We start from the raw sequence: 14,596 nt of genomic DNA on the forward strand, positions 1-14,596 counted from the left end.
AAAGCCCTCTTAGCACTAAGATAGTCATTAGTGCCATACATTAGCATTAATTTACGACTGTCTTAGTGCTAATAGAGCTTCGAAAATCTAGGCCATGGTCCTGAAACCTCTCTACCTAACAGGATCTGAAAGAAATCTGAGGGTGTTTTTTTTTGTGGGTCGGTCGTGGAAAATGGTGTTTAAGAAACCGTCATGTAATGTTGTGCTATTTTCACGCTCCACAAATATTTAATCATTCATCATTCTCAAGCGGACTATAGTGGCAAAGCAGACATTGTAGTGGGAATATATTTGATGGAATGTGAGCTACAGTGCCTTAGCATTTTGGGTAATCGTATGGTTTCCTGGTAACACTGATGGTTAAAGCAAACACTGTCTGTGATATTTCACAAAAGCTTGGACCGTTGTTGTGTTATATATCAGTTATCGTGATGCATTTGATGACTCAGTTTTCGTGACCTATTTTACAAAGGGTAATATACTTGAAATTAACATTGTGAAGCTTTCTGTTACACTGCACATTAAGGAATCAGGCATTTAGTGCAGAAATGGTCATCTGATATTGCTCCTCCATACTCAAGACGTAATGATTTTGTGTTTGTATTCTCCATTTTTATTTGTTTTATTTGAACCTCAATACGTGTCTCAAATATCTAATTACTCTGTGACACTGACAACAACATGAGACTTATACATATGAAGCCCTCACACAAAAATTTCCGTGGGATCAACTTTTCATTTCGTGTGCAGATATTAACTTTGTATCTTAAACTGAAATAAGGTTGAGAATACATTTCATTTTAGAGGAATGCATTAATTTTAATACTAGCATGCTGAAATGTGAGAGATAAACCTAATATATATTTTGACAGCTGAAGAGCCCCCCCAAGAGTTGTTGATGAAATATTAAATAAGATGAGAACCTAGCTGCTATGACTGAGTGGCATCGTGTTATCTTTCCTATATTTACTCAGTGACAGTTGTAAATATTTTAAGTGGTGATGGTGCTCATTTAGGGATTTAACATGCACGTACCAACGGAATGCATTTTTAATGGAAATTAACTGGTGTAATTTAACTGGTATTTCGGGTGGCAAATTGATGCCATTATTTGAGAAATTTCTGCATGGAATGATTGATACTGGTAGTCATGGTAACACTATGAATGCCAGTTTTAGTAAAGGTCCAGCACCTCATAATTTGATTAAAATCAGATTTACGAGATTCATGACTAAGATTTACGAGATTCATGTAAATAATATGTACTGTTGTTATAGCAGCTAGTGTGCAAACGTCTGTCACCTTGACAACCAGGTTTGATTACCATGCAGCATTATCAACCATATAACGTTTTCAGTATCGGTTGTCTTCCGTCCATCCAAAACTGTTATGAAGATCGGATAATATAAATCATTATTTATGTAAATAATGACATGTATTATTTCCGTATTATTCTTGTCATCGCAAGGACTCTATGCATCAACAATAACAAACATGCCAACACTACGATGCCTACCTTTTGTAATGCCAACCCTCTGTAGTGCCAACCGTCCGGCTAGACTCTATAATTCCATGAGCCAGATTTTTGTATGAGCTTGACAAAACGTTCTGTTGTCAAACAGACAAAGTTAGATGCCCTTTTGTGTATATATTCTGATGTTAGAAGATCAAAGCCAGTTTTACATGTGATTAATTTTTGTGCCAGTTTACCCAAAGACAATGATATACATTTGTCAACAAGTGTCTGTCGAGATATCCCATGATTGTTAAATATATGTGTATATCTACATGTTTAAACACTGCTGTAAAGGTGCATGACTGGATTTGCACATATTTTCCATGTACCATGATGTGACATAATATGACTTAGAAGAACGTAAAATAGCAGTAGATTTGCTCATCGACTTCAGTTACACTTGTTAAGTCGGGGATGACAATGTCTTATCAGTGGCGACTGACCCCTGTCATGAAAACAGCTCTCATAGTGAGGAACCGAAGTTCATCTGTGCTGCTAAATTTTACAGTGAAAAACTTGCAGATGCAGATCGTGCTTGCACCCTTAATGTATGATTAATTTACTGACTGAAACCTTTAATCAAACCGATTCATCTCCAGAATATGTCAGTCTTGGTTTGTACTGAAGGAATAAAAATGAAAACATATCTTTGTTATATTGTGTTCTAATTGTTGCCTTTTGAGTTGTCATGGTGAGTGAGTGAGTGAGTGAGTTTAGCTTTACGCCGCACTCAGCAATATTCCGGCCATATAGTGGCGGTCTGTAAATAATCGAGTCTGGACCAAACAATCCAGTGATCAACAGCATGAACATCTGCGAACCGATGACATGTGTCAAGCAAAGTCAGTGCGCCTGACCACCCGATCCCGTTAGTCGCCTCTTACGATAAGCATAGTCACCTTTTATGGCAATTTGAGTTGTCGAAAGTGAAAGAGGGTTTGTATTCGAGAAGTGTAGTTTTTGCCTGTAAGCATGAACATTTGCATTCTTATTTAGACACACCTGTCATTGAAAGGGTTAAATATGTCTCAAGTCACCGCAGGTAATCACTGCAGTCAGGTCCTAGATGTAGCGCTAAGATAGTCGTATGTTAACGTTGATCGATGGCACCACTATCTTAGCACGAAGAGAGCTTCGAAAATCTAGGCCTAGTTTTTTCGAGATCCCAATGAGTTTTGTTGAGAGACTGTTAAATGATATTTTCTGAAAATGTTCAAACACTAGCATTTGTGAGACATGCAGAATGGCGAGTAAGTGTTTTTAGATGTAAAGCCTTTGACAAGCATTCTCACTAGACGAGACTGCTCAAGACTTGGCAGATTCCACGTCAAGGCGTTCTCCAGTCGATGGCAGCTCCCACTATTTAACGTCAACATTCAGCAAGCGTAGCGCTGAGACGGCTTTGTGAATATCCGATTCTAGCGTGGACGTGATCGGCTACAAAAGCACACAATATTGCCATTGGATTCCCATGCATTAGACGCGTCACTGGACGTCTGTGGGGCGTTCTGATGACAGTGTCCCGACAAAGTCACCGTCACGAAGGACAACAGTTTTACTTGGTAGGACAGTAATTACTGCTGTTCTTTTGTAGAATGGTATTGTGTTTTCTCTTTTGCTTCCCTGGCTCTCTTTGGTGGTTGAATGAAAGGATGGTATTGAGCCCACTGTAAGGACCACTAAACCTTTGGTAGGCATGACAATGTACATTGATAAAAGATGAAGTGCGCATAATCATGAGATAATAGGTGTTCATAACATATAACTTGCATTACTTCTGCATTCCTTACTTAGATTCAAGAGACGTGTTGTTAAATTTGAAAAATCCTCCATTTTGACAGCGTTTCTGAGGCACTGGATTTTGTAAATAAGAGACAAAACCTTTTCCACGTCCACAAAATATATCCCGATTGTATTAAGACTCAACAATGAGACGAGTAATGAATCTGTATCAAGTGACTATTCGAGGTGTTTACGAAAAGCTGAGCGTGTCCTGCCTTACCTGGGACCCTTTATAAACACATCCAAAGACTAGTCAATTCCCCACCTGGAAAAACAAATCGGAAATATATGGTACAAATCAAAATACGGACAAAACATTTGTCCCTGACGGACTTAACTTGAAATGTCCTCCTCATGTCTACCATAAAACGTTTCGAAAGCTTTACGGGTACCTTGAATGTGGTTACCTTGATCGAACAACTTGTGAGCAAGTCACATGCTCGTCTGCACACCAAACTTTGGCTGCAGGAACATTGCTCGACAATAACGTCAGTGTGACAATGGGCAGGTTGAAATCATCTCTTTTGTCATTCAGCCTTGGGGAGAGTTTTGTCTTAGTGACACAAGTATTCCAGGAATAAGGAGTCATCGATGACATCAACCAGATTCCTGTGTCACGTGATGATAATCCGATTATGAGTTTTTAGGACACGTCAGTTGTAGCCAGCACTTCGGATCTGTTTATGTTACAGTTATTCAATGAAGTGCAACGTAAATACATTAGGTCTTTGTGGTGTAAAAACACGTGTTATTCTTTCTTCTTGTTTACCCTTTGCACATAGAAAGACAGGTTATCTGTAGAGTTGTGTCCCATTAGTGTGTCAGTATCCAATGAATTTCCGAGATTCGCTCTGGTCATAATTCTTGGTTTGTAAGCACCAACCCCGTCTTCATGGGTTTCAACTCCGTATTAAACGACTATGATCAGCATCACTCCGGGTTCGACCCGTGAAGGTCCGGGGTAGAATAAGCCCTCAGCAACCCATGCTTGCCGTAAAAGGTGACTATGCTTGTCGTAAGAGGCGACTAACGGGATCGGGTGGTCAAGCTCGCTATCTTGGTTGACTCATGTCATCGGTTCCCAGTTGCGTAGATCGATGCTCATGCTGTTGATCACTGGATTGTTTGGTCCAGACTCGATTATTTACAGACCGCTGCCATATAGCTGGAATATTGCTAAGTGCGGCGTAAAACTAAACTCACTCACTCCCTCACCCACTCCATGTTGCTGCTACTCAAATGCTTGTCGAAGTAGCCTCAAGCAAACTCATCCTGCATCCCCAAATGTTTGAAATACATGTTTCAGAAAATTGGTCAGGTAAACTTCAGAACTTAGTGACTGTTTTCTTAATCTTTCAGTTGTGTGACATATTCTGAAAATTGGACGGGTAAGCTTCAGAACAAAGTAATTAACCAAATTTTCCATCTACGCTGACAATTTTCTTAAGTTTAATCTTGAATATTTTAAGTGGGTTTCAACAAAACACTAAACTTCAAGACCTGCATCACTGGAAACATTCATCTTTCATCAAAATGACGTAACGCGATAACGGAAATACTATTTAAAGCTGTCCAAACTCTTTCACAGTCACATAGAGGGTAGCCTACCGCATAGTGGTTTAAGAGTTCGCTCGTCACGCCGAGGACCCGGGTTCCATTGCCCGCATTGGTACAGTGTGTGAATCCCATTTCTGGTGTATCCTGTCCTGCCGTGATATTGCTGGAATATTGCTAAAAGCGCCATAAAACTCAATTACTCACTCACTCAATCAATCAATCAATCACCCTTTGGGATGTCCGGGCAATCACCAGATCTCCTGGGCTGTTCAGCTATTTTGTGATAGCGAACAGAAGCATCAAAACTCGCTGAGGTCCAGTGAAAATGATCACCCATCCAACAACTCTCTCACACCAATGTTGCTGCTGTATTCGTGATCAATGCCACAGGACATATTGCTACATGCGGAAAATCGTCTCCTGTGAAAACATGGCTTGAAGAATGGATCGTGGAGGCATGAAGTAGTTTGTATCATCGGATCATAGGTTTTTGGATGGCAGTGCTTCCTCGGACAATAACGAGGGGTGTCATGAAGACTTGACAAGTTTGAATTAATCCTGTGTTTAGCAGAATTGATAAAACTCTTTTATAAGTTTGTGAGGTGTTATGTTAGCGTACATGTGTTAAGGAAAACACCGAGTTGTTCTTAAGTGTTCGACAACTCATAACACGTGGATAAATCCAGGTGGTTCTTAAGTGTTCGACAACTCATAACACGAGGATAAATCCAGGTGACAAGGAATGCCAACAGGACAGGTGTGATTCCTGCGGGCAAGTACATATAGGTGAGACGAAATACCCCAAAACTGAACTCATTCATTAACATCACTGCACATCTGTACATGCAGACACGTACGTCAGTAAGTTATGATCTATCCTAATAAAAGACAGAAGGTGACGGAAGAATCATCCTGTCGGGGTAGAAGGTATGATATCAATATATATATTATAAGTTGTTCACTGGTCGCGACGGGGCTATGGACTCATGTACACTGGAGGTTGTTTGTGTTCCCCGAACCCTACTTATAGTTCTCAAGACATCATTGTGTCTTGTTGCCTTACCGGTAAGACAGTTTATTGTCAAAATTAAAGTGACATGAAAGTCCCAGACTGTCCAAAATGATTATTAGCTATCACTTCCTCCATTTAGCACGGGTGCAAATCGTTGGAAAAAATGACATGTTAGTGTGTAAATGCATCGAACTATCGGAACAAACGAAAACCTATCAAATCATCGATATTATGTTCGACTATCGAACGTATAGTGATTGACTTCCTTTGACCTTCGATATATACGTAACGCAAAATACAGGATATTTGGGTACAAACTTACAGCTTTATTGAATTACTGTTTTAACTGTTGATTTGATAGTGGTTTCAAGTTTCTTGTCCTTTACTCCAAGATACTGCAGCTTCTTCAGCATATTTTATTTCCTATAAAATATACGTTCCTTTGGGAAACAACATCAAATGAGACAGTTCATGGAGAAAATAAAACACTAGTGCAACAGTATTGCTATAGTTGGTAACAATAGGCTATCGTCATCGCAATAATATGTTGCAATAGTCTATCGCTCTTCGCATTAGTTGTTTCCCCATCTCGTCCAGTAAATCAACCAGACAAATCTCACGATAACGTAATACCTTCTGACGTTTCATTGATTAAAATGGTTTCGTATTACGATAATAAAACCCTCCAGCTATATGCAAAGTATAGAGTTATGAAATAAGAAGTTAGTGTTCAGTTTCATAATTAAGCAGCCTCTGGCTACGCTGAAATGCTAATCTGTTCAACTCGTTTTTGTCTGGTGATATGCTTGTGTATTTCACAATCTTAGCATGTATGAAAACTTTTAAGTTTTCTAATAAAAGAAACTTGCGTCTTATTTCTTAGAAAGGTATGAGAAAATTTAGCTGTACATAGACAGAGGTAGTCTGTTTCACAGTCCCGGCCACGTTATTTTCTTTACTGTCTATGGAAACTAGAAACTACTGTCTGGCCCACCATGCAGTGTTAAAGCTAATCAGTCTCACAGTCCCTGAACCACATGATTTCCCCTACTGTCTAGTCCTCCATGCAATGATACAGATAGTATGTCTCACAGTCCCTGAACCTCAGTAATTTCCCTGCTGTCTAGCACACCATGTATTGATAAAGAAAGTATGTCTCACAGTCCCTGAACCTCAGTAATTTCCCTGCTGTCTAGCACACCATGTATTGATAAAGAAAGTATGTCTCACAGTCCCTGAACCTCAGTAATTTCCCTGCTGTCTAGCACACCATGTATTGATAAAGATAGTATGTCTCACAGTCCCTGAACCTCAGTAATTTCCCTGCTGTCTAGCACACCATGTATTGATAAAGAAAGTATGTCTCACAGTCCCTGAACCTCAGTAATTTCCCTGCTGTCTAGCACACCATGTATTGATAAAGATAGTATGTCTCACAGTCCCTGAACCTCAGTAATTTCCCTGCTGTCTAGCACACCATGTATTGATAAAGATAGTATGTCTCACAGTCCCTGAACCACAGTAATTTCCCTGCTGTCTAGCACACCATGTATTGATAAAGAAAGTATGTCTCACAGTCCCTGAACCTCAGTAATTTCCCTGCTGTCTAGCACACCATGTATTGATAAAGATAGTATGTCTCACAGTCCCTGAACCTCAGTAATTTCCCTGCTGTCTAGCACACCATGTCTTGATAAAGAAAGTATGTCTCACAGTCCCTGAACCTCAGTAATTTCCCTGCTGTCTAGCACACCATGTATTGATAAAGAAAGTATGCCTCACAGTCCCTGAACCACATGATTTCCCCTACTGTCTAGTCCTCCATGCAATGATACAGATAGTATGTCTCACAGTCCCTGAACCACAGTAATTTCCCTGCTGTCTAGCACACCATGTACTGATAAAGATAGTATGTCTCACAGTCCCTGAACCTCAGTAATTTCCCTGCTGTCTAGCACACCATGTATTGATAAAGAAAGTATGTCTCACAGTCCCTGAACCTCAGTAATTTCCCTGCTGTCTAGAACACCATGTATTGATAAAGATAGTATGTCTCACAGTCCCTGAACCTCAGTAATTTCCCTGCTGTCTAGCACACCATGTATTGATAAAGAAAGTATGTCTCACAGTCCCTGAACCTCAGTAATTTCCCTGCTGTCTAGCACACCATGTATTGATAAAGATAGTATGTCTCACAGTCCCTGAACCTCAGTAATTTCCCTGCTGTCTAGCACACCATGTATTGATAAAGAAAGTATGTCTCACAGTCCCTGAACCTCAGTAATTTCCCTGCTGTCTAGCACACCATGTATTGATAAAGAAAGTATGTCTCACAGTCCCTGAACCACATGATTTCCCCTACTGTCTAGTCCTCCATGCAATGATACAGATAGTATGTCTCACAGTCCCTGAACCTCAGTAATTTCCCTGCTGTCTAGCACACCATGTATTGATAAAGATAGTATGTCTCACAGTCCCTGAACCTCAGTAATTTCCCTGCTATCTAGCACACCATGTATTGATAAAGAAAGTATGTCTCACAGTCCCTGAACCTCAGTAATTTCCCTGCTGTCTAGCACACCATGTATTGATAAAGAAAGTATGTCTCACAGTCCCTGAACCTCAGTAATTTCCCTGCTGTCTAGCACACCATGTATTGATAAAGAAAGTATGTCTCACAGTCCCTGAACCACATGATTTCCCCTACTGTCTAGTCCTCCATGCAATGATACAGATAGTATGTCTCACAGTCCCTGAACCTCAGTAATTTCCCTGCTGTCTAGCACACCATGTATTGATAAAGAAAGTATGTCTCACAGTCCCTGAACCTCAGTAATTTCCCTGCTGTCTTGCCCTCCATGCAGTGCTAAAGCTAGTCTGTCTCACAGCTCCTGATCCACATTATTTTACCTTCCCCTAGTCTGTCCCACAATTCTTGAACCACATTATTGTACCTTCCCCTAGCCTGTCTCACAGTTTCTGAACCACATTACGTTCCCTGCTGCCTTGCCCTCCCTACCATTCTAAAGCCCTAAATGAAACACGCTTCCCAACTCAGTGGGGTAATTTTCAATTTGAATGGATTTACTAGTATTTGCTACAAATATATATATATATAAATGTATATTCAGGGACTAAGTCTTGAGAGGAGACTCCACCCTCGTGTTTTGCCGTCTTTATGGCGTCGTACTCAAAAGCAATAATTCATCGTCTTTCCAACGCAAACATGTTCTAATCTTCCACATTGTTATTTTGTACTCTGTGGTTCCTACTTAGAATTGAGCTTCAATAAAATATGCTTATCATAAGTGGGAACAAACGGGATCGGGTGGCCATGTTTGCTGTTGGCCATTGTCGAGGCATTTTCTTGTCACATAGCTGTTATATTTCGGAGAGGGGCGGTGGGGTAGCCTAGTGGTAAAAACGTTCGCTCGTCACGCCGAAGACCGGATTCGATTCCCCACATGGGAACAATGTGTGATGCCCAATTTTCAGGTGTCCCCCGCTTTGATATTGCTGGAATATTGCTAAAAGCGGCGTAAAACTAAAACTCACTCACTCACTCACTATATTTCTGATTGTAGAGTTTAGCTAAAACACATGTGGGTAAGTGAATTTACAATTCATGCTCATATTTTGTTATGTTAATAGCTCTCAGTGAAAGGACAAATTACGCAATACAATGGCGATCATTCATGTAATCTTGTCTGTTGTAGAAATTGTATCACAGTTGTGTGGACTGATGTTCATGCTGTTGATCAATGGTTTGTCCGATCCGCATTGTTTGCTGGACATCGTATAATGACTGGAAGTTCGTGACGTGTTTACCAAAACAAAAAGAAAAAAATAATGACATAGAAGCACGTGGCACCATTCCTACTTTTCTGTGTTTACTTTTGTTTAGTACGACAGATTGTCAACTCCAAGATCTAAAAGGCATTCCAATTTCAGACTTCAAAGGAATCTACATGTCAAATTTAATTTGCTTCATTTCTTGTGTTCTTTACACAGTTTGCTTATGTTTGTTTCCCATATGAGATCCAGTTTGAGGATAGACGAAATAGGGTGAAATATCGCGATCCAGGTTATTACACTAAAGGGCCCGTAAGTAGGTCACGCGAGACCTTTTTAAGTCCTGTGAGAAACAACGTTTGATACCTTTTCGAAAGGGTTCACGCTGAGAGTAAGGAACCCATAGTCCTTGCAGAAATGACAGTTTTCCGACCTACTGATCCCCAAATTTGCCAATTATTGTGAGGTAACATTTCAGGTAAGATTTGGTTTAACTGAACCTGTTATTGTCTAAAGTTTTAATTCAAGGACTATCGTTTTAAGCGGTAGCTTTGAGTTATTTTATGTCTTGCCCAGTTCATTACGGTATAATGGGTGTCAAGAGATTGTGTCATCGCTTGTGCTGTGCTCTTTGACGTATTCGGCCCTTTGTATTGGTTGTTTAATATTTAACGCTAAAAACCACTCGCACGTCAGTCATTGCACTTCCCTTCAATCCGATCACATCTCTGAGTTCTTAAGTGACTAACACTTCAGATATAAAGCATTATTCTTCGAGAAAACGTGGCTTCTTCTACACCCACAGTCACGCACAGGAGTTTCTGTCAATAAAGAATAGATCTCACAACCCGTAACCAGTGTCTGGTTTTCTGATCACCCATACACATCCCAGCTACACATTACGACTGTCAACATCCCTGACAACCAAACATGGTTGTAGCTTAGTCTGGTCTAGTATAGTTCAGATGAATAAACTCGTATTCCAGCTAACGCCTACACATCATGGTATAGTGCGAAGTCGCCTAGTTATATGCTGGACTAGGTCTAGTATAGTTCAGATGAATAAACTCGTATTCCAGCTAACGCCTACACATCATGGTATAGTGCGAAGTCGCCTAGTTATATGCTGGACTAGGTCTAGTAGAATCGTATATGGCGGTAGCGCAATTTGAAACCAGAACTGGTTCTTGAATATTCGCTGGTTACCGCACACTCCTGTCCAGATTTCCGTGCGGCCGTCGTTTAACAAAACCTCAAATTTGATCATTTTTAAGGAAGTTATCCCGAGTTATGTCCCTTTATGGTAATTCAGGAAATACCACGCGCGGCAAAACATCTGGCGTCTCATTCTGCCGAATGCTGAATGTTATTGTCTAAAGATAAGCTAAATCAACAGATCTTAAGGTTAATATATTCGTCACACTGTGTTTTTGAAAGAGTGTAAGGGACTATATAAGACCCTTGTAAATTCCGTATTCCGTAATACGGAATTTACAAGGGTCTAATACAGTCTTGTACACCCTTTCAAAAACATCGTGTAACTAATAGCACTACCATGGATACAGTTTTCACACATTACCCTTTCTCGAAAACCATTTATTGTCGTCAGAATAAGTACTGCTTTTTCAGTTATCATTTTTTTGTGCAAGTACAATGTGTATTACGGTTTGACGAGTTATTTATGACTCAAATTCTTATCAAATTTAAAAGACGCTTAAAAGAGAGTTTTAGTGCCATGGGTTTTCCCTGCATGAAATGTAATAAAAACCTGAAAACTGATACTTGACAGAAATAACTTGACACTTTAAGAACTTTACGTCAACGTACAACGAAAATATATTCACATAAACACACACCGCCTTCCTTTCGTGGTAGGTGTAATGGAAACGTCAGAAATAGATGGTTTATTGATTTACTTGTTGCCTAACATGTTGTTTTCAAATCTAATAATACCTTAACAGGACACGTTTGCTACGGTGCTTCTTTATATCTCATTTCGGGTAACCTACGGCTACACAAACCCTTGGATCCTATCCTGTTTTGTGTTTTGGTTTTCTTCTCTCTCTCTCTCTCTCTCTCTCTCTCTCTCTCTCTCTCTCTCTCTCTCTCTGTGTGTGTGTGTGTGTGTGTTTTGTTTTCTTTTGGGATTTTTTTTTTTTTTTTTTTTTTAATTCTGCCACAGAGTGTCCAACCCTGCTACCCTTTCTACCGATCCAGTCGGAAAGCAATACACAAACCAGTCTCTGCTTCCGGCATATTCAACATGTGAACACCTTACTGACACACGATGGAAATCCCTAAAATACAACTGATGGAATGGATGTCTCCACGCCCGTGGTACCCGTGAAGATACAGGTTAAATTGGCCTTCAGTTAACCATGCTTGTAGTAAGAGGCGACTAATGGGCTCGGGTGGTCAGGTTCGCTGACTTGGTGTCATCGGTTCCCATTTGCGTAGATCGATGAACATGGTCTTGATCCCTGGATTGTCTGGTCCAAACTCGATTATTGACATGACGCCGCTATACCCCTAGAGTATTGCCGAGTGCGGCGTAAAACTGTACTCAATCACACTTCGTATCAACCGTAATTACCTATTCCCTCATCTCTGTGTGGGATTGGTTGGGAAAACGTTAACAGCAAATATCAAGGGTTAATAGTTTGAGATAGCGAGGTTCCCTCAGGAATCACGGTGTAACGAAATACCCCTTCTACTCTATAGAACATCTGTGAAACTGTAATACTGTAAGAATATTTCCAGACTGTATGGTAAAATTGTTCCATTGAGCATCCTGGTATAAGACCCCATTCGAAATCGGCCACCAGTACTGCATACGTTTCACATTGCCTCAATCTAGATATTTTCAACATGTAAGATTATAATCAGAGATGTATATAAGAGACGTTTCTGTACAGAATCCCTGGCATGACAGAGTAATATTTGTTACTGTTGGATGTGTTGGTGCAACTAGATATTTGATCTGTGGTGAAAGCACTGTTGTGAAATGCGTTAGAATTACTCTACAGAACTCATAAGTGGCGACTAATGGGATCGGGTGGTCAGATCCTAACTTTGTTGTTTTGATCGATGCTCATGATATCAATCTTTAGACTCTCTGAACTGTCTGGTCCAAACCGGAATTGCTGGAATGTTAAGCAACAAACATTAAACACCAACCAAACCGTTTGGACAGCGCTGCTCAAACATTTCTACTGTGGTCGGATGTGCCTGATAATTTTGCGCACCGGTCTGTTCAGCAGTAATGAAATTGTAAAGTGTGGTGAATGTTGAAAGGATGTTTGTTTATGATAACGAATTTTCAGCCACAAAGACATTATTCGTATGCAGTGACGTAACTACTAAAAAAGAACAACTTTTGATGGAAACGCATTTTAAAATGATCAACACCCTTTTTTTAAAAAATTTGGAACATGGAACACCACTCGTAATGTTTTTCCTTAAGCCAAAAGTTGTCCATACTTTGTTATCACCCTTAACAAAGCTTGACATCATTTTGAAATTGATAAGACGCTGTTCAGTTTGACATATCCTTTTGACTATGTAATTTGAAATTAGACAGACGTTCACTCTATGAAATCAAAGTATGTGATAAAATGCAATGTTCGACAAAATGCATTAACGTTTACAAACCGTGCGTCCTACCAAAGCTATTAACACATACATCTACAACATATACATCGTCAGGAAAGGTTCATTCATTCAAATTGTGAACACCGAAGGTAAAAGAAACGCAAAATTGACAAATTGTGAACACCGAAAGGTAAAAAAGCCCGCAAAATTGATCGTGGGTTTTTAAAAGTAATTGCTACTGACGTTGACGCCAGTCATTCTGTCAACGAGAAGTTAGACGTTAAATAGTCTTTGAGCTTTCCAAACCTTGGAAGGAGCAATCGGTTTGAATATCACTTACGCAGTGTCTAATGAGAAGTTTAAATTCGACGGAGACGTTTCTTCTCTGTCTTGTTTGAGATAGCGAAACCTTGGAGTAACAGACTGGGTGCGTTCTCTCGGCGCAGCTTGTAGTAAAAACCTGTAGCATACAACCCAGTTCCACTGTTAGAACACCCTAATCGTATCCTTAATGGGAAGGCGATGCTCATGGAGTCAATCAGCGGTTTTGTTTGTTGTTTTGTTTTGTTTTTTGCTGTTTTTTTATATTTTTATCACATAATTGTAGTCTATTTCATACAATACAACTTGTAGTATACGTCGTTGACCTGTCAAATCGCTTAGACATGTGTCCACATCAGAATACACCGTGCAACAACAAACCAACCACGTCAGAGTGACGCCCCTTTGCGACGTCATTTTGACACATGATGTTATCAGAACGGCGCTTCACCTGAGAATCCACTTGCAAAGGCTCATGGATTCACACTTTCTTTTATTCCTTTATGTGACTACGTTTAGAGACATCATCGCCTGAGACCCGGGCCTTCTTTACTTCAATTAAAAGGTACATAAAAACCAAAAAGGATAAAATCATATATAATCTTACTACAACGTGATAATCCCCTTTAGGAAAACTAAGAGGTAAGTCGAGGATTGCCAGACACGACCCCTCCTACACGAGGCAATACCCCAATACAGTCTTGGAGGCGTGTATTCATCTGACATTTAATATACAAAGAGCAGTGAGAAATATGTCCAAAAGACAAATATATAGTTGTAACCCCACCTGCTGAATTGGACCAGCTAAGCACACATTATCTTTCTCGTGACATTAACAAGCCCTCAATTATCTACTTTTTTTAAAAAATATTGTTAGAAACACTAAATGATAATGTGTGGTGTTGACTTCGAATACCTGCCATGTCCTCTCACTTTGAGTGGCATTTTAGAAGTTGTAAAGTATAATAATTACAATATATGGATAACAACTTATTTTACTTCGTGAGTGTGACGTTCTCAAACGT

The sequence above is a fragment of the Haliotis asinina genome, chromosome 2 (assembly GCF_037392515.1).
Source record: "Haliotis asinina isolate JCU_RB_2024 chromosome 2, JCU_Hal_asi_v2, whole genome shotgun sequence".
NCBI lineage: Eukaryota > Metazoa > Mollusca > Gastropoda > Lepetellida > Haliotidae > Haliotis > Haliotis asinina.